We start from the raw sequence: 21,892 nt of genomic DNA on the forward strand, positions 1-21,892 counted from the left end.
GATATTGAAAAAGTTTGACTTAACATATGAGCCAAAGGTTATATAGTATACTGTAAACCAACTTTTATTCGCGTGATGGAAATTTTCGCGTAGTTAGCGAGAGACTTGCCATCGCGAATATTTCTCGCCGCGAACCAGTCCTTAAAGCCTCTGTGTCTATTAATAACAGATCCAAAAACCTTGATCGCGAAAATCAATCATCGTAAACAAGTTTACCCTAGGTAAAACGCGAAATAAAGTTGGTTTTCAGTATGCAAAGCAAAACATATACAAAAAAAATAATTGACGGTAAAATTATGATTTTAAACTTGATAGATTCTTCATACTTAGCTCAAAATAAACATCATCTGACTACAACTAACTACATTCAATTCGAAAGGTACATTTTAATGGTTTTTGCCCTTTCAGTCTTGCTCTACAATTATTCACTTTACTGTGGCGTCACCATCAGTGAGAGTCAATTCAAATAATATTTTCACATCTAAAAAAAATTAGATTATTTGTTAGATAAAATAATTGTTTGCAGTTATTTAAAATGCTGTTCTCTAGAATTGGGTGATGTTTTATTTATTTGTTTAATATATTTTCATTTTTTCTAGTTTGATGCATAGTTGAATACAGATAAAAGTACTTTGGAAGGTAAGTAAGGATTCCAATCAAACGAAAAAGTCAATACATCCTCCTATGGATCATAGAAAAGTACTTCCTACTTAAAAAAGATTAATTAATTCTATGCCTAATGTAGAAATATATATATAATTTCGTCAATGAAATAAAAGAATTTATAAAAGATCGCATCAATTTTCACAAACTAAAATTGATTTTAGATGTATGTAAATATTTACCTAGAATTTTAAAATGGTAACGTCCTCTGAATTCACCATTGATATATTTGCTAATTAATTGATTGCCACATCACACGAAAAAGTTGAAAAGAATTTTGAATTTAATTTTTCCTTTTCATTTGTATTTCATAATTAAATAATATTTGTTGTAATCATTAAAGAACTGAAAAAGAGCAGACATCCTGATTAATAATTATTTTTTTATGACATGGCCAAAACCAAAAATTTTTCTAAAACGCACCTTAGCTGTAATGATTATATACTTTGATGAAAACGAAGCTCCAGATTTATACCTGATTTATATTAAACATATTATAAAATTTTGACACATATTATTTTGTTATTTTATGCAATTTTTTGCAATTTTCAAATTGTTTAAGATTTTTTTTATTCCTCTCTTTGATTAGGCGAAAAACGCCATTAACTTATCGTGCACATTTAAGTGATTTATAAAATATATTAAGTAGGTCACACTTTAATAGCCATTCTCTGTAAGCATTTAAACTCATATATAGGGAGTGTGGCACGCATTTTTATGAAACTTACATACATTCCTATATTGACGTATGTACCTAAAATTCATAATAAAATGGATGCTATGGTCCATGGTTACCATGGCAACCAACATACATTTTTCATGGCCTAAAAATCGCTAAATTTTTATGAAAAATGACACTTTTTTGACTTATTTAAAGTATTTAATGGAACAAGCTATTAACATGACCTTTACCTTTTTGCCAAAATACATCATTTTACAGTGCTTTAGAAAATTTTTAGCATTTCAGTAACTTTTTTCTCATAGAAAAAATATCCCTCCTTTATAGGTAGTATTTTTCTTGTGGAAAATTGTAGATTTTAGGCTCTTTTGAAAAGCCTGTTATAAATTTTTGCGGATAGTTTGGAAAAAATGAATACACTTGTTTGAAAGTCCATATATAGTTCTAATACAAACTACAAAGAACTACTTGGTATTCATATTTAGTTTTCATGTTACCATGGTTACAAACTTATGCTTTTTTAAAAAATCCTAAAAAAGTACAATACGTAGATACAATCAGGATTGTATAATTGCCTGAGTATTTTAAAATGGATTAAATCAAATTTAGTTATATGGTTAACAATAGCAAAAACAAAGCGAAAAAAATCTATTTTCATGACTAAAGGTCAAAGGTCAGGGTCAAATGGCCGATTTTCATAGATATTTAAGAAAACTAAACATTTTGTCTGTGTCATATTAACTAATACTTTTTTAAAACAACAAATGAAGAAACAAAATTACAGTTCTGGTCAACAATAACTAGCATCATCTGAATGTGTGCCCATATGGACAGAAGGTCAAAGTTCAAGGTCACAATGGTATATAAAGGACTATGCACGCTAACTGTCAATTCCTGCCTACATTTTGCGACCATTTTATTCAATATTAATAATGGCAATTTAGCCATAAAATCTTTATTTAATATAAAAAACAGTTCAATGGTATTTGAATCACTATTTTAATACCAGTGCTAAATAGTACATTATCCCTTATTCCAACTCTTGAAATAAGGGGGTGGGGTGGGGGAGGGGAGGAGTCGATGAAATAGGACTTTGAAGCTTTACCATATTTTGAAAAAAATCTTGGATGTAATTAAATGTTACGTAGATTTTTTTCTCATGTTTTACGCAAATAAGTAAAACACACTAGTATATATATATTAATAAAATACACAGTTTTAGCTGTAAATCACCTTGAAATTGGGTGAAAATAGGCCTTTTATTTCCGTTTTTTGTGTCTATAAAAATACACCCCCCTGTCTGTTTTAACATTTTATTATCATGGGATATCTTAAGAAGCCTATGATCTTTTTCAATTTGAGTTTATACGACAACTTGCTTTGGCTTAAAAAGACCCCTATTTATTTCTAGGTCAAAAGGTCAAGATAGAAAAAGACATTGTTTCTATGTAAACCACTCATTTCCGAGCGATATCTCAAAAAGCGTTTCAGTTAGTTTTTTTTAAATCATAACTCTCTATGGTCCAGCCCGCCCCACTTTAAGTGTCCCATCCCCTACCCCACCACCCTCCGACACCCCCCCCCCCCTCACTCCTCTTAATATACACAAATTCTTATATCCTTAAGCAGGGGACACATATTCTTTGAATTAGCTTGTTAATAATGCATTTATACTCTGTTATTCGGAATACTGGTATTGTAAATGTTGTATTCTGACCTCTATCCCGTATATTGAATGTATTTTATTGAAACAGCCATGGTTTTACATTCTCCCTTTAGCTTGATGCATAATGTGAAAATGCAGTACAGTTTTAAGGTTTTATTGTTAGGCAATTAAGAATATTGAACGACTATACACTTTACATACTTAGTGCAAGACTTCTTGAATGTAGAGAATTGCGCTACAAACATGTAAAGACACTCTTCTGCTGTTTTAGTAAACTAATCCCTTGCTCCTAAATGTACATTTTTAAAGTAAAACTAACGAACTTTTCAAGTGACAGTCAAAATGTGTTTCCAGTGACTTTTTTTCAGAGAAGTTGACGGAAAAATCTAATTTACTTTGAAATATCATTCTTTAAAAAAATTAGATCTTAGCGATGTTGATGGTAAATATTTCAAAACAAATATGCCTAGATCTACGCAAAAGATCTGATATTCCCAAAGTTTAATCAATAATAATCTGTTGTAAAAATCTGCTGGACCTGTTCAAATAATCTGCTACTGTGCTTTAATTATTTTTTTTGGGGGGGGTGGGGGGTGGGGGAGTGGGTGGTCAAAAAATTATTTTTTATTATTAATAAAATACTGCTAGACAGATTTAATATTGTACTGCTACGTATAAGTTTAAATCATGATGTATCTTAGTCCAGAGAAATGATAAACCATTAACTTTAAACTTGATTCACAGACAATTTGTATTTCTATGCAACTACCCCAATCATCATAAGTATATTTTTGACTGGTTAACAAAATATTTTATACTTGTTTATCCTGTTTAAAAACTACATAATATGACTGCGTTTACTATGGGTTAGGGGACGACCTTTGATCCAGAAAGTTAGGGGGTGTTAAGTTAGGTGTATTTTCATGGCAGGACATATCATTTATTTCCAAGATGATCTTTAGGGAAAATTATCAATTTTCTTCTTCACAGAAAAAAGTCTGAAGAGCAAAGAAAAAAAAACAATAACAATAAATAAAATGCCCAAACTCTTTTTCATTTGGGAAGGGGGGGTTGTATAGGTAACAATATTTTCTAACCCATATATAATACGTATTATACCATGGGTTTCAAAAAATATTGCTGAATTTGAAATAACGACCTGTGGATGGGAATTGTAGCTATTCTTCAGTATAATTTTTTTCATTTCAGCCAAGGACATATTCAGTTTTAAAAGAATTATTAGTCTCTATAAAAACATTCAGTGTAAAAATTCATAGGTTTTTAACGCCGTATTCATTGCTGTCCTCCAGTTTATCACTCTGACTCATCGTGAGACACAGTAATTCTTTAAAAAAACAAATTCATAATACTAGTAATTCTGATATTTCAAGATTATCTTGAATCCCATTTTGAACTCCTTAGACCTTGAGACTAATGCTTATGTACAGAGCTGATTTCCTGTACTATGTAGTCTAGCTTGTACATTTCACCATTTTTTCACATATCAAAAGTATTCTTTTGCATATAGTAGGATATAAACAGAGGATAAAATTTGTATGCACATTAAATAAACAGGAAAAAGCAGTTGAGTTTACTCGAATTCAAGGATATACAGAGCTGTATGCTGACAATATGTAAACAACTTCCAGTCATTTTTGTATAATGATTTTTTTTATCTCTCTCACTGAAGAGCTCACAATTATCAAAGGGAGATAATTCAATTTCAAAATTAATGTCTGCTATTTTAATCAAAGAATTTTCATATTTATAGAGAGAATACCACCAACGTTTTAACATGCCTTTTAAAGTTAGATGTTATATGTCTTATTTCTGTGAGTAGCATGAATTGAAGTAGCCGCATTTCTTCAAAAAACTTTCCCAAATATTGCATTTTTTCAGAAAAAATCAACTTTAGACACCGTTTCCATGGTAACTACTCAACATTCATATGATCTAACTATATTCTTTGAAGTAGGTTATGAGGTGGTACTTTCCAGCCAAATTTGAAAAAAATATGTGACTATGCATGCCAAAAAGTTTAAGTGGTTACAGAGAATGGGTATAAATTGTTACACTTAACCTGTAATTAAAATTTAAAAAGATATAAAATCTTGTGATTAAATTATAGATCTTCTTTTGTTTTCAAACAAGTGACAATTAGGAAAAAGAAAAGTAGGTCAATTAGCCGTAACCAAAAACGAAGTGATGATTCTAATATTAATATAAATTATACCTTTATTAGTCAAAAACAGTCATTCCAATAAAATGCTAGATCAAAGTCCTTTCAGTTCATGAAGTATTTCATTTATAATCACCTAATTTAATTGACTTTGTTAGTATCGACCGTCAAGGTCACCTTGGATTCTGTAGATCTCATGGAATGCAATATTATATTTTAGTCTCAAACGTTTTATTTTATCTACTGTGGAATCATCATTTTTCGTGAGGGGCCAATGTTCGTGGATTTCGTGGATCATCATTACTCTCGGATGAATTCACATCCTCACAAACGATTATTTTATATACCTTTTTATTGATTGACTCAACCATATTTTAACCGAAATAAGGACTCAACGAACAAGTGTACAAGTAAAATTTGGTTTGCCCACGAGCATTGACTCCAACGATTTAAAATGATTTTACAGCTGTACGGTACAATTTTTAAAATCTATAGTACTTGTACATGTAAAGAGGCACGTATAAAAGCAAAGCTGTCTGTTTAGTCTTGAAAATACTTCTGCTTGACCTATTGGATGGCTTGGTTGTACTTGATGAAATGCTTAACGCATTGGAACTAATGATAGCAACATCTGTGTTTTTCTTTATGTTGCAGTCGATACCATATACTATTGTTCCATTACAGTTTTGGAAAAGTGACTTTCTACAAATTAAAGTAATAAGAATAAATGACATTTTGATTTAGGATGCATTGAAAGGAAAACAATTTGTAATGTATTTTTTCATTTGAAGTCTCAAAATTACGAAAGTTAGTTTATAAGGCTAGGTAAAAGCGTTTCTTTGAAAATGAGTTAATAAAAATGCACAAACGATATATATCTCAAAAACAAAATGTTAACTTTGGTTGTTATTACGGAAATTAATGTTGCGGTTGCAGAAAAAATAAATAACCCTCGTAAGAGGATTATGTAAAAAAAAAATAATAATAAGATAAATACAACATCAATTTCCGTACTAGCAAGCAAAGAAGACTTTTAATTGTGATGTTTATATTCATATCTGTATAACTAATCATATAAAGTGGGGTAAAAAAAATCAATAACTGTAAATTGATATGTACGTCATAGTACGTTTCATTGTTGGAATAGCCACTGATAGAGAAATGTGTACAGTGATACCCGGTATGCCTAGTGTTGTTCATGAAATGATAACAATAGTTTACTTAAGAACAAGAGCAAGGGAAAAGATTTAGTGGTTATATATATTTCATAGATAAAGCTTAAATTCATTTTTTTAATACATTTAGCTCGGAGGAAATTTTATAGCTTGTGCATATTATGATCATTGTTCGTTAGTACTCAATAAAATAAAATTTATCACCAGAAAAATTTGGCACAAGGGCATACCCTATTTACTTTAACAAAAATAATGTATTGTTTGACATGTTTGACGTAAAATATTTTAAAGATGAATAAAAGTTATGCGCAAAACCTATGCACAGTCCTGTTTGATAAGAATTTAGGGCAAATTACGTTTAACGAGGCCGAGTCTAATTCGAGTGGGCATCACTTTGCGCAGCTTTCTAATTTCATGCAGTCATTTGTGTGACAGTACACCTTTGAAAATTAATTTAATTTTAATACAAAATTATAACATTATTTGTAACTCCTACTGATCTGAAAATGTGATTTTACGACAATAATTGGAAAAAGAACGTTGAAATGGCTCTAACAACGTCACCATTTTCGGATTTTGTAAGCAATGCATGACGCTGAAGAATGACGCTTGACTCGCCTATATGTTCAAGACGTCCATGGATATTATGATAAAAACTGATGACATATCTTCCCAAGAAACATACTAGCAATCTAAAAATTGCTATTTTTGCCGAAAAAAAGTATGCGCCGATAATTCATCTGCAAAGATATGTATTTATACCGTAATATGCCAATTTTAGAGGTATTTGGATTCGAAAAAATAAACTTAATAATTACTATCTAGACCAATCGAGATGGTGAACTTTTTTGAAATTTCACTGTTTGGTGACTTTTTACATTAACTTTCATTTACTTGAATGAAAAAGAAATCCCTAGGGCAAAAGTACAAAAAATATGAAAAAATGTACTGATTTGGCGATTTTCCAACAAATTCCCATAGGGTCCAATTGTAAAGTTTGACAACACTTGAGATGCCCCCTTAAGAAATCGGGGTGGTAAACATTCGATTTTTTAATCCTAAAACAATAAATATAACAGTAAAAATTAATTCTCAAAAAATTATCAAAATCCCTAGGTCAGAAATAACTAGTGCTAATTGTAACGGGAACCGTTACAGATGTTCCCCAAACGCTCCCCAACTCCTTTTTGGTGCCATATTCCCTGTAAGCTTCATTAAATAAGACTAACTCGATTTATTTGAGACTTTAACAACGTTTACCCAGAAGTGTACAAAGTTCATTCAAATTTTAGCATTGCACGTGTGCGCATGTGAATGCATGTGCGTAATGACCATATCATCTTGTCTACACAATCTATATATTTAAATATACTAAATATAATAAAGTATTTAATCCAAAAGTATTAAAAAGATACGCTCATTCAAGGTTTTTTTTGAGTTTGCTCATTTCACATGCACGCACGTGCATACATGAGCATGGTGACCATATCTTCTTGTAGATGTCCGTTACATCTATCTATGTTCTAAATCTCACCCCGTTTGGTTGAAATCCAAGGGAGTTATAGCTGTTAAAGTTTCAGTCAATCAGCGCACGTGCATGCACGTGTATGCATCTGCATGGTGACCATATTTTCTTGTAATAGTTCAGTATATCTATCCATTTTCCAAATCCCATCCTGTTTGGTTGAAAATCAAGGGAGTTATAGCTATTTAAAGTTTAAGCCAATCAGATTGCAGCGCACGTGCATGCACGTGTTTTCATGATAATTGCTATATCATGTTGTAGGATATACTAATGCATGGCTATTTTCAAAATTTCAAAGGATTTCGTCAAAAAACAAGAAAGATATTGAGACTTTAGTTTCAGCCAATCAGAACAAAGCGCACGTGCATGCGCGTGAGATCTTGCTATTTTGACCATGTCATATTCTCTATGCTTCTAATATGTCCTTATATTATAAGTTTCAAAATATTTCATCAAAAATTGTAAAAGTTACGCCTATATCAATTAAATCGGTCATTTCACATGTTGCACGTGCACGCTCTTGCAAGCACGTGCGCGCAAAATGACCTTCGTTCCGCAAATCTACATAACATGTCTACTGACCCTAAAAACATTTCACCTTAGTCGGATGTATAGTTTACGAGATCATTCCCGGACAAAAAAGTACCCAGGAAGAAGAAGAAAAATAATAATAATAATAATAATAAGAAACAGAGTAAAAACAATATGTTCCCCAACTTCGTTTGGGGAACATAATTAGACTCGGCCTCGTTAAGTTACCCTACACTGTGAATTTTTACCCGGTTCAACTGAAAACTAAACGTCATTACATAACGTCACAATGAGCATTGGCTATCACTTGTTGTCGTTGAGGATACATAACAAGTTTGTATTTGAACAAAAAAAACTTATCTGTATTATAAGTAGAATGTACATGCACAGGTGTATTACCCTTATGCGCTTTAGTAGATTCTTTCGCCCTAGCTCATTTGTCTGAGTTAATACCGTCAAATATCCATCTAAATTTTATTAAAGATTATAAAACCTTTTTTTCTCTATCCGAAGAGTTTCGACTTACCCTGCAGCATTTAATTGTACTATTAGTATAATACATATAAACATCCAATTACGAGGACCAACCTAGGGGAGAAAAAAATCAAAATCATTTTAGTTGATATGAAAATAATAAAATTTAACATCAAACAAAAATCTGGCACTAAGAAATAACCATAATATATATTTTGCAATATCACTTTTATTCAGATTTTAAAAGTTTTCTTAAATTACATTTTATTTTTATCTTTTTCCAAGTGTATGTCTCTCCTTTTGTTTTCATTTTTTTAGCGGGGAGGGGCTTGCAGAAATGCATGTAGAAGATTGAACACAATATTAAAAAATTACACTTTCATTATATCTTCGGTAATTTTTACTTGCATGACTTAGAACCAACACTCTTCCAAAATGTATACATACACGTACAAAGCCGGACATTCGTTTTCTCGTTTATCTCACGCCTTTAAATATATACATGTAACAACCTTTTATGAAGCAAATCTTAAACTTTTTATGTCGCATGGCAAGAGCATGAAAAATCAATTAACCTGCAATATCAGTCGCCCCCTGGAGCAGTGGTAACATCGTCTTATCTAAATTCTCGAAATAAGGAGTTTACCCTTAAGACACGGGTTTGAATCCCACAGTGGGACATGAAAACCGGTCCTTCAGATGAGACCGTATAAACTTCAGTCTCGTTTGTCGCAGTAGATGCTGACACGTAAAAGATCCCTGCTCAATGTCTGAAACTGCCAAGTATAGTACAAATTTTGCAGCTTTCCAACGGCAAGAGGTGGCGTATTCGAATGCGTGAAAATATTATCGAGACGGACGTTAAACAATATACAATTAAACGAAAAATACATGTACATGCTTTCAACAATTGATTTTTTTAGCAATCTTTTCTGGAGGATATTGAACTGTTAAACATATGTGTACCGATTTGATATCCTGTGAATCCATGGCAAGGGCACAAGAAACGTAAAAAATATAGAAATCTTTTTCCTTCAGATTTAATCCTTGGAATCATTTCCTTTAGCGCTAATCTAGTGCATAATAATATATTTTGATTACAAAAATAGTAGAAACAGCTATCCTTTTTTAATCCAAGCTCTAATCAATTCAGTTATATGTTGGACAAGTTTATCTGGTAATTCTACTATTTATAAAACATTAATATTCATTATGCATACATAATTAGTGTAAATACAATAATTACACAAACTGGTATAGTCTCAGTATTTGGAATAAATTATGGATGATATATTTGTGGATGAAGGTCACCAACTAATGTCTTCCATATTGAGCCACAATAAAAACTATAACAGGGTACGAAACATTTTATTATATTTTACATGTTTGAGCAAATGCTAAGATAACGCTTCTAATGCTACTCTTTACGGTAAATTATGCTCCATAGCAAAATTTAAAAACAAGAATTTCTTATCGGACTAGCATGCAAAACTACATGCAAACATGAAAGCAGATTAAAATATGATGCATTTGCTTTTATTGGAAAAATATTATATACACCTGTCAGACACTATGAAAAATACAGTTGATACCTTTCTTTCATTCGAATGTTTTACTTGTAACTTACCAAAATCTAGATCTAATTTATTTAAATAAAGAAGTCGTGAACTTTGAGTCATTTTTTATTTATACATTTAACTTTGATAAACACAGTACACAATTTCATATGAATGTAAAAAAATGATTACTACATATAATGTAGTACAAGAATCCACATCAAATGTATATACAAGTATATTTATTACATTAGCAATAGTACTGTGTATCACTCTATTTTATTGTTAAGACGCAATTACGTGACGTTGTGATTCGACTTTTCGGATCAACCCTAGCTATCGCTAGCGTTTCATAAATAAAATATATGCCTAGCTGCAAGTCTGTGTGATTAACACACCAGTAATTTACACTAAACTTAAAAACTTTATTTATATTTACATTTTACACTTTTAAAAGCACCAAAATATACTAAATATATGAACTTATTGTTGCCCTATATCGTTGTATTTTCACTAACGTGCCGTTGCTGTAACCTCAATGTGACGTCACATTAGCGCTAGTTTTTCCGCTTATATCTCAACGCTTGAGCAAACAAAAATTGGTATTCAAATTAATTTTACAATACTTGATATCGCGATTACTTAACTTAGCGGAACTCTTTCGCGAAGGAGGTAGGAATCGTCTGTTTGGTGGGGGCAATGTGCTATTCAATACAATGCAATTTCGATCGTTGTAGCATTTATAAGGACAGATAAGTAAAATATATTGGTAGAATACCTCGCTAAACAATCGCTGAACCAGCCTAATATATTTTTGAGAGGAGCTAATCCTAAATTGTCACATTTTTAACGATATTTTTAATTGAGCGGACTCTTCTCGTTAAATTTTCATTGAAAATCGTCACATTTTTAAGCAGATAAAATATTCTAAACTTTCCTTATTTGACGATCTACTATTTGAAGTTCAATATCTGGCAAAACGTCGTGATTTCGGAATTAAATTGTTCGAATCATTCGATTGTCACTACTGTAAACAATGTCGTTTGCCCCCAGAAATGTAGACTTTTCTCCACTCCCCCGCAAAAGAGCGGTAGTAAGTTAGATAACTGCGAGGTACTCATTGGTAGTCGCAATATTACGCATTGGCTTAGTAGAAAAATACAGCGATTGTAAATTTTATAAGATATAAATGATTATACATCGAATTCTCTTATCTTTCTCGTCTGTATGTGTGTCTGTGTACATGTGTAAGAGAGAAGATAGGTTCTTGTTGAGAAGCTCTCATTGTTATCATCAGATCAAGCAACTTCTTGTGAATTGTCTCTCGATAGAAAACCACTCTCTATAACAAATTTCTACATTCTTGTCTGTATGTCCAGGATGTCTGGTCTGTCCATTATATATAAATATTAGACTTAAACGTTTGAATTGATTAACACAGAGGTGATTATTTTTTTTACCTGCATGTGCTTCAAGTATAGTGTTGAAGGTCCCTGCAATTATTTAAGTTTAAATCAAATTGTTTCTTCCTCTGCTTGTGTCTTGCCAAGCTTGCCCGTTCATTATAAAATAAAACTTATTTTTTAAAGTTTCGTAAAATTGCATATAATTTACAGGTCAAGATCAAGCAGTCAAATCTCAAAATGCAATCCTAAAAGTCTTTTCTAAATGTAATGAATAGTTGAAAAGTGGGAATCCTGTATCTGCGGGAACAGGGTCATGTCAAATATGAATGCCCAATTTTCTCATATTCAAAAATTATTTCAAAGAATAATGAGCTTTGTTTCAGACTGAAAGACGAAGGATAGGTATTTTACTTTTCTCCTATTAACTAAATTAAACATATGGAGATAGCAAAAAAAAAGTAAACCAGATCAAAAGTCCTTAAAACAATGCGAAAAAAGACCTGAGCAAATACGGACCTCCAAAAAATCAGAGGTGGGATCAGGTGCCATGAAGAAGTGAGCATCCCTGCTGACCGGTCACACCCACCGTGTGCTCCTTATTTTGATCGGGAAATAACAGGAAATTGCGTCGACTATTTCAGTTTATAAATAATCGACTAACAATTAGTATGAAAAACTTGAGTCAACATTTGTCTCATGGTAAATTGTATTTGCTGACATGGTCATTGTATCGACCATAGAAATTAAAAAATGATGACTCTTCTTAAAGATATTTTGTTAGTCTCATCTGTTACCTTCATTTGGACGGACTAGAGACTAGGAAAAATTCCACTTCTTAGTATCTACTGTAACTTCTTATGCTCTGTAAAAACTGTGTCTTTCTGCAATGAAATTGAATGAATATCAATATGAGATGTAATAAAAATACAGAAATATCTCATGTCAAAATATATTTTTTGGAACCGTCCGCGGAAAAAAGTTCTTGTCTCATTTTGACAAATGAGCGTGGAAATTACTATTGAAATGATATTGAAATAATTATATCAATAGTGGTTGAATGTGCATTTCAAAAGCAAACATACACTGTAATCACCTTTAAAATAACGTTCACTATTGAACAAAGACTAAGTATTTCAATACTGTTTGAATGTGCATTCAAAGTTGCAACCATACATAACGTTAAATATTGAAATAATTATTTCAATAGTGGTTGAATGTGCATTTTAAAAACAAATACAGGTTGAAACCGCTATTGAAATAACGTTCAGTTTTGAAAAAAAAATTAAAAGTGGTTGAATATGCATCAAAACTGAACTAATATTACATGTACAACCTCTATTGAAATATATAATATATTAATAACTATTTAAATAGTGGTTGAATGTGCATTTCAAGACTCAACACAGGGTGTAAGCCCTATTGAAATAGCATTCGTAATTGAAATGATTATTTCAATATAGATATGTAGAGGGCATTTCAAAACCGCTGACAAATAATTATTGTAGTAATGACCATCAGTTCATGAAACTACTGTTAAACAATATCCAATACTGAAATACGTAAATGTTGGAATCAATTAAATTTTTATATTTTCAGCGAGGATAAGTGTCTAGTAGACTGTGGGACCAAATGTCCATAATAATTATTGCCAACACAATTATACATACATGAATACAGTTCGAATCGAAAAATAAGAATTTTTACAGTTTTTTTTTTTTGATGATTTTGTTGTTACTATCATAAGCTGCACTAGGTTATACAATATTGGGAACTCTTTTACAATTTTTTACATCATTTCTTATCATATTCTATTTCAAAGACAATGTAAAGGTAGTGTTTATTAAAAAATAATTTACTGAAGAGATTTTTACCCAAAAATATTCTTGATTAATGTATGTATGAAAAAGCAATGTCAAATATTTTGTTTAGGGGAGATAACCTTTTATTAAGCCTGATTCTCAAAGTGTTGAGTCAATGCATTCATTACATTCATGATAAATGTTTGTTCTATATTTTGAAATATTTACATTTCCGGTGTCTTTGTCCGAGATAAAATTACTAATTGTAAAATTAAATAAGTGTATTTTATTTAAGGAATATAGGTTTTATTTTTCGGTTTCAAGATGTGATTAGCTTGCGTGCCTTCGGCGTTTATAAATGCATAAAATTATTACTCAAGCCAACCGACTGATCATCGTCATGAAATCGAAAAAAAATCTGACAATTATTCCTTATACCGGTATTTAAATGGAATGGATTTCGCCAATCAACGTGCTTCAATTCCCGCTTCTTATCTCTATTTGTCCCGATCTGCACTTGATTTTTTTAACCGCGCCTATCGACGATCCAGTACAGTTGATGGAAAAATAAAGTACATAAAACATTTGCAATTTTATCTCGAACAAAGACATTGGAAATGTATATATTTCAACATCAATATACTGGTTACTCGAAAGGCGCGGGCGAAAATAATTCACGTGTGGGACAGACGGAGACAGTAACAGGGCTTAGAGCACGTTGATTTGCGGATTCAAGAGCATGTAAATATAATTATCAGATTTTTTGGTTTTGTGACAATGATCAAGCGATTGGCTTATCCTGATAGTTAAAAAAAAAGTCTTTTATACAAATTATCACACAATCCACTCGATTAATCACATCATGAAACCATAAAAAATTGTTTTGTTACAGTAATTATTCCTCTACTGATTTTTCACCATATAAAAGTAAATTTTTATAGTTTGCTGATTCCCTAAAAATCACCGGAAAAAAAGCCTGGGGAAAATAGACTTGCTCTTGGGGAACTGAAATAATGCAGACTCCCTCAGTCATGCATATACTTTAATTGTAATGTAATTTTATGGATCAATAAAGTTGAATATGAACTGATTATTGCATATAATATAAAAGTACCACATCTCTGAAATCTAATACGTCACACATGTAGTTCCTGCACAGGACAAAAACAATTTCCGCGATGGTTGACCTTGATGCAAAAAGTAAAAATTTTGTTTCTAAAATTACATCAGAAAAAACCGTTGTTTTTCGGAATTTATTTTTAGTGCTAAGTAATGCCTTTTTTTTATTATTTTTCTTGGATTATATTTAAAAGAAAATATTCCGGGGACATGTAATATAATTTATGACAGTAATTTATTATTTTAGTGCAATTTTAGAAAGGAGAAATTACATAATTATACGTGTTTTTTTCCATTTCTCATATAGGCAATTTAAAAGCATAGGGCTTGAAATTGTTCAAACTAGTTTTTTTTAAGTAAAATTGCGGTTATTGTTAAATTTTATGTTATAATTTGCTCATCTGGCATTTAAATGGGTATTCGAGCTTAAAAACAACATCGTCTTACCTACAGAATTTCCAAAAAGTTTCTGGGTGTAGTTTGAATTAAAAATGTGAAATGTAAGGAGCTAAAGCAATCTCAATAAATCCAAAAGCAATACAAATCTGGTGGGATCCGGTGCCTTGGCGAAGTTAATATCCCCTTACACATTGTATATAAAGCAGGTCATAAAAATGTTGTATTTGCAAAAGATTTGGAGATTAGTGCTAAATTTTAAAGACTGGGGTGTTTTTAAAGGTGTTGAAAAAGAAAAGATATTAGAATGGATTCCATTGAACTTTAACTCCACTACTTTTGATAAATAAAACCCTAGGGATTTATAAGAAGTAGCTTGACGGAAGAAATATCATAATAAAAGCAAAATAAATTGTAAGACTTAATTATTAGGCTGTATTTAATTCATCAAGTCCATGCTTCATTCAGTGCCCTTTAAAACCGATTGTTTTAATATCATGCAACAAGTAAAATAATAACTATCACGTCATATATTTTCTGCTACACAGTCATATATCTAAGATCTAATAAAGGAGTCGGACTTATAAATTTGAGTATTTTAGTGATAGATATCATTCTACACAGCGAAATGTGCCAAGTACGTAATATATGTGTAATATTGTAATGTGTGTAGAAATAAATAATATCTGCCAAGGTGAAATACTATTGAAATTAATATAACATGATCTGAAACCGGCTTGTATTTTTCTTTATGAAATGATCGAGCTTCCGGACTTGTTAATTTGTGGTACGTATCGAGCAAAGCAACTCTAAATTCTGCGTTTTGGTCAATTTAAAGATGTGCATTTTTTTTCCAGATTCACTGGCTATCACACTTTCTCTCGACACGTTTTTTTTCCTTTAAAGAATTGCAAATAATCAGTTTTTGAATGGAATTGTTTTATTTAAATCAAACAATTAAAACTGCACTGTAAAAAATTAAAAGTGGCGAATATTTTACTTCCCGACTGATTTATCTACGACGAGTGTTGAGTTTTTTTTTGTTTTTTTTTTTGAAAAGGTAACAGCTTATAAGATGTGTTTATTTCTTTGATGAATAAATATAATGCCTGACGAAATAAATCAGCTCAGGTATTATAATAAAAATGTTTGTCTTACCTATCAGATCGCCTTAACCTTCTGTCATTGATCATTTACAACTCAATACATTAAGGTAACACCTACTCAGATGTTTTTATTTAAATGCATTATTATCGTTATCGGTAATCAATACACAGGAATTTATGCTGAACCACTTAGCAGACAAAACGCCGTGAATGATCATATCTGATTAAAACTAATTACGTGCATTTGTTTAACTTTGTTTATCCTTTTTTTTTCAAATATCTTCATAGATTTTGTATATTGTGTAATTTAGCTTTATAATAGATTGATTTCTTGTAAGAGAATCAAGCCAAGTCTAAAGACTTTAATTTCTTCCTATGTATACATGATGTACATGTAGCTAATAGTAAAAACACATAGCTGACAGTTGCTACAAGTGCACCTACTTCTATTTCTTTAACAATGTACCTATCGTTGAAATAGATATATAAAAATAATCACTGTGATTCTTTATAACAGGTCTGACTTGTTCGTTATTTGCTTGTTGTGCATTTGCAAAGCAAACCTGGTGTTAAATACATTTAATATTACAGTTTTTAGGACCAAAGCCAAAATATGTTCCAATATTGAACAAAATATTTGATGAATTTCCCTTCTTCGTGCATAAATTCGTATACCATTCTTGGTCCTTCAACATGTTCAAGTCGCTAATTTTTTTTTCTCCCCAATAAATCAGTGGAACCCAAAACCCCCAGCCCACCCAAGTTTCTTTGAGGAACATTCAAAAGTTAGTCTTATACCCAAACAGTAAGGAAATACTTTTTTTCTTTAAAAAATTTAAATTATGAATTTGTCCACCTCTTTATTTTATATGAAAATATGAGGATTTACTAACAGTACATAAATCTCGTCTGAACGCATAGCAAATTAACTTTTACTTACGTGTGTAGATTAACGTATATATGTAAATTTGCACACATAAGCAAATTTTCGTTGTATGAACCCAGCAGGCACACAATGTTGTTTAAACGTTGAATATTCGTTGAAGTTGGGTTTAGACGTTGAGAAATCTAGATACAATATTGATTGAACGTTGACTTTTCAACGTTGAAAAAACGTTGAATCAACATTGAATTCAAATCGAGTTGATTTGCCAACATTGATTCAACGTCGGATCTTCGCTGAGCGGGTCAATCCTATTTTTCGCTGATAGATAATTTGGATTATGATAGTGTCGGACTATAACACTGTCGGACCATAACGAGGTCGGACTTGACAAAGTCGAACTACCGTATATCATTATTAACTATTTAATAACAAGGATGGTTAATATAGAAATTTTACACATTCAATGATACATGTAAATATGAATTCAGTACGAATTTGCCAAAGTACGAATTAAGAGGATATACGCAGTAGGACATCCGGAAAATATTCCAGAAGACAGCATAACACAACCCTCGGGACACAACACCAAGATTAAATAATAAAAAATACTCTTTAAAGAAAACATTTCGGTATGTCAGAGTACTAGTATCATTAAAGAGACATAATTTCTCGAAATGCATATCTAGTGCATCAAAAGTGGTACCGTATAAGATTTGCATCTTACCTTGGAATGGTTTCATATGTTCTGGACTTTTTGATGACCACATGTGAAAATACAAAACGTTTGTAAATGCTCGGGTTTTGTAACATGATTAATTTATAAAATGTATTTTGGTGAAAATTTTTGTAACACAATTAACTATTGATAGGAAATTAAACACTTACTGTTTACAATATATAAATTTATTTTTATATAGTGATATACCGTATGTTTTGATTTAAGAGGTCCCGACCCTCTGCTATAAATTTCACCTTAGAAAGTATAAAATTTGTCATATTGATTTTCATAAACAACAAAAACATTAGAGCCAAATGGAAAATAGTTTGAAGTATAAAGCGCTGCTTATTTTTTCAGAAATGATTTTTATGTGCAGATCATGAAATGAAGAAATTGAACACAGAGAATAGACAGAGTAACAATTTATTACCACAACATTAAATATAATATATGAGGTGCATATGAAAATAATACTTACTATTATACCTATTTAAGGTAGGACAAAACACACATGGATTTTATTTTAACCCATTTCTTAAAAAAGTACTGGAGGAAAAAAAGAGTAATATTACTATACTGACAACAATGAATGATCCCTGAAAGAAAAATAATAAGTTTTTGCAAATTTGTGTTATATTTTGTGAAAAAAATCAGAGAATCCTATATATTGGTCATTTGGGAGCTTACATTTTGGAATGTGTTTACGCTATCTAAGTGCAATAAACAAGCATGTAACAGTCTGTTATAAAATGCAGTGCAACTTTTGTTCCATAAATAATAGAGGGCTGATATTTGGACACGTATATAAGGAGTCTCTATTGTTTATGTACTACAAAGGTCAACGTCATATAAAGAGGTCAAAGGTCAAATATTGTGACGTCATCTACTGAATCCTTTAGTTTTTTGCCATTGAATTTTTTTAAATCACCAAAATATCTGAAACCATCGGTTCAATTTTCTTTATTTTTACACATTTTATTCTAGGACCTATTTGAATCATTCTGTTAATTTTTTGTAAAAATTGAATTATACATTTTGTCTTACGAAAACTTAAAACTGTCGGATATATACATGTGAATTTTCAGTTTCTGACACAATGTATATTCCATTTTACTTAATATTTTACTCAAATTTTCCAGTATCAATGTGACTTACTGATCTAAAGTGACAAAAAGGTTATCTTTATTAAAAGTATTACACAAATTTGCAATAGATCAATAGAAAATTCTAAAACAAGGCTCACTCTCCAGTCGAATGTCTGATTTCTCAAACTTCTTAAAGGGGTCTGAAAGGCCATATTTCAGACTATGTGGGCAAAAAATGTGCGGTTGAATTTCTTTCATATCATATATAAAGAGAGATTCTGTATCCAAGAACAAAATATCAAAGTTTCAGAAAAATTGAATTTGAGGAAAAATTTGACCTATCTATTTGGTCCTACCTTAAATCATGTTAGAAAACATCATGAAGCGATGTTTCCTAAGTCAGAAAATCACAATGTTGTATGTGGTTGTAAGAAAAAATAGATATCTGTGATGAGGAGTTATCTTTCTTCTAAATATTTCTTCATGTGAAAAAAAAGTCATTCTAATTAAAATACTGTATTAAGTACTTGAAATATTAACCCATTTTAAAATGGTACTTAAAAAGATAAAACTTATTCGATTTATAAGGCATTTGATGTTGAATTTAAATGTTTTATTGTTAAATATAATAAAACAATTACAAAGAATTTTGCAAAAAAAATAAAACGTAATGTTTCCATTATATGTGTGATCTCATCAGTTTGACTACTCAGAGGTCTCAGGAAACTGATTAAGAAGACTGCGAGTAGTATTACGAACTATTTAGTACTTAGAAAGATATCTGTCTTATCAGAGGGTCACTATCCCTTCAAAAAATATGAAGGTATCTTAGCAACCGTGCAATAAAACGGTTTAAATTTTAAGTAAGTATATTATTACTATATGACACCCCCTTTCTTAAATAAATAATTGAATAAATGTTGAATCAATTACCTGTTTTTCAACATATAATCAACGTTGATTATCAATGTTGATTCAATGTTAAGACTTCAACGTTGATACAAATTTTCAAAATCTAACATAAAATCAATGTTGAATCAACATAGAAAAACAACGTTGATTCAAAATTTATTCAATGTTGTGTGCCTGCTGGTAATGGGGTATTATTTGAAAACTCATTTACAGTTTATGGATTTTTGAGCTCGAATACTGTTCGTTATCTCCACATAATAAGCTTATCGATAGGCCTATACCTGGTACTTAGAATTATTATTAATATGGCCTGATATATGCATGTACGTAACTTGTTGTTAGAGACAACTTCATGTATTTTGAACATGTTGAAAGAGCAATGCTATTTTTAAAATGTCGTGCAGGTGTGTATAAGCCTAGGGTTATCGTTCTTAGAATAACCCAAACAGCTGTTTAAACTCGGTGTTTCTGTTGATCATATATGTTCAAATTATGCGGAGGATTCTGTTCTGGGGATGGGCTTATTCTGAACAAAAACACCACCTTGACCTTTTTAAAGGTAATGCACATCTATTTATTTATAGTTCTCGTATGAATCCGTTAAAAATCAATTTTACTGTAAATTTCTATTAATATGCAGGAAAATTCCCTTGTCTTATTTTAGAACATCACAATGAAAAGATATGCGTCTGAATAAATTTGTTAATTGCTCTCTAAAAACATACAAGAATTTAACGTTACCTGATATAATACATGTACATTGTAACATAATCCTAACGACTTAATTTATTCTTATTAATTTAATTTATTGTGAGTGGATAAAACGAATTTTGAGATCATAATTTAAATTAAATATTTTGACGACTGCACACTTCAGTATAGTTCTTTTTTATTTGATTTAAAAATTCTTCGACAAAAATATTGATATCAGATCTTATTACATTTGAATTTGTATTTTTGCTTCTCTACTATCAAAGCGTACGTTTAACCTGATTTTTAATTAGATTGAATTTTAAAATCATAAATTTTATGTATCCTATCAATATCAATAATAAATGTTTCTCTTATCTAATATCCTTGTGGCTATGGTTTGAGAGGGTGCGAGAGGGTGTGTGTGGGGGGGGGGGGGGGGGGGGATATATACATTATGAAATATATGGCACGCCAAAATTCACAAAAATGAGCTATAAACATAGTTCCACAGCTGATAAACTAGGTTTATCAACTGTAAAAACTATAGTTAACAATTCGTAAACTATAGTTAACAATTCGTTAACTATAGCTTTCGTCTGTAAAACTACATGTATATTTAACAGTTGTTTATCTGCATCTGTAATAAAACTTTAACAATAGATTTTGTTAATTAACATAGATTCACGTCTGTAAACTATAATTTACAATCGTGAATTATGGTTAAGACATGTTAACCATAGTTTACAAATCGTGAAACTGTATTTATCAGGTAATCTATGTTTTGCAATTTTAAATAATTGTTTTCAGTGTAAAGTATAGTTTTCAGTTCTGAAACATAGATTATCGCGTTTATTATGGTTTACAAATGTAAAATATAGATTAACGTTGTAAACTATGGTTTACAATCCGTAAAATATAGTTTACAACCAATAAACCTAGTTTATAGATTGAGAAACTAAGTTAAGCTCATTTTTGTAAATTTGGCCTGCCATAGAAATATTTTGATTGTTCCTTACTGAACATTTTTTCTGAAGTTTAAACTGATAATTTTCTTTCATTTTAACAAATGCATGCCGCGTGATAAAATATTATGCATTATTCATATTTGTTTTCAAATACGTTTTACGTGATCTATCTCACTTGAAATTCAAAAGGGTTTAAAGAAGTAAGTAGAATATTCCAGTCTAGGATATCTGTAATATATTACTGAAGATTAATCTTGATTTCTAAAATTTTGGTTACCTACTGGCTACAACAGTTTTCGCTCTTTTTTTCTATTAATGCATGATTAATATATATATAGTTACATGTAAATTTAGATTCA

At 30.7% G+C, this 21,892-nt stretch overlaps 1 protein-coding gene and 1 long non-coding RNA gene across 2 annotated transcripts in view; one reads left to right on the forward strand and one right to left on the reverse strand.

The window, feature by feature from the left end:
• On the reverse strand, nt 1-12,748 carry LOC134258338 (uncharacterized). Its single transcript, XR_009990150.1, has 3 exons — nt 12,649-12,748; nt 8,945-9,006; nt 1-481 (listed from the first exon to the last, which is right to left on the reverse strand). It is a non-coding gene; the product is annotated as an uncharacterized LOC134258338 (long non-coding RNA).
• A 7,606-nt stretch (nt 12,749-20,354) lies between these two features.
• LOC134258339 (uncharacterized) overlaps nt 20,355-21,892 on the forward strand; it is a 38,925-nt gene continuing 37,387 nt past the window's right edge. The window contains exon 1 of the mRNA XM_062740861.1: nt 20,355-20,434. The gene's annotated coding sequence lies outside the window, so the exon portion shown is untranslated. The remainder of the gene's footprint in view (nt 20,435-21,892) is intronic.

This window comes from Saccostrea cucullata, unplaced genomic scaffold (assembly GCF_032062105.1).
Source record: "Saccostrea cucullata isolate Sc308-1 unplaced genomic scaffold, CSIRO_AGI_Scuc_v1 ctg523, whole genome shotgun sequence".
NCBI lineage: Eukaryota > Metazoa > Mollusca > Bivalvia > Ostreida > Ostreidae > Saccostrea > Saccostrea cuccullata.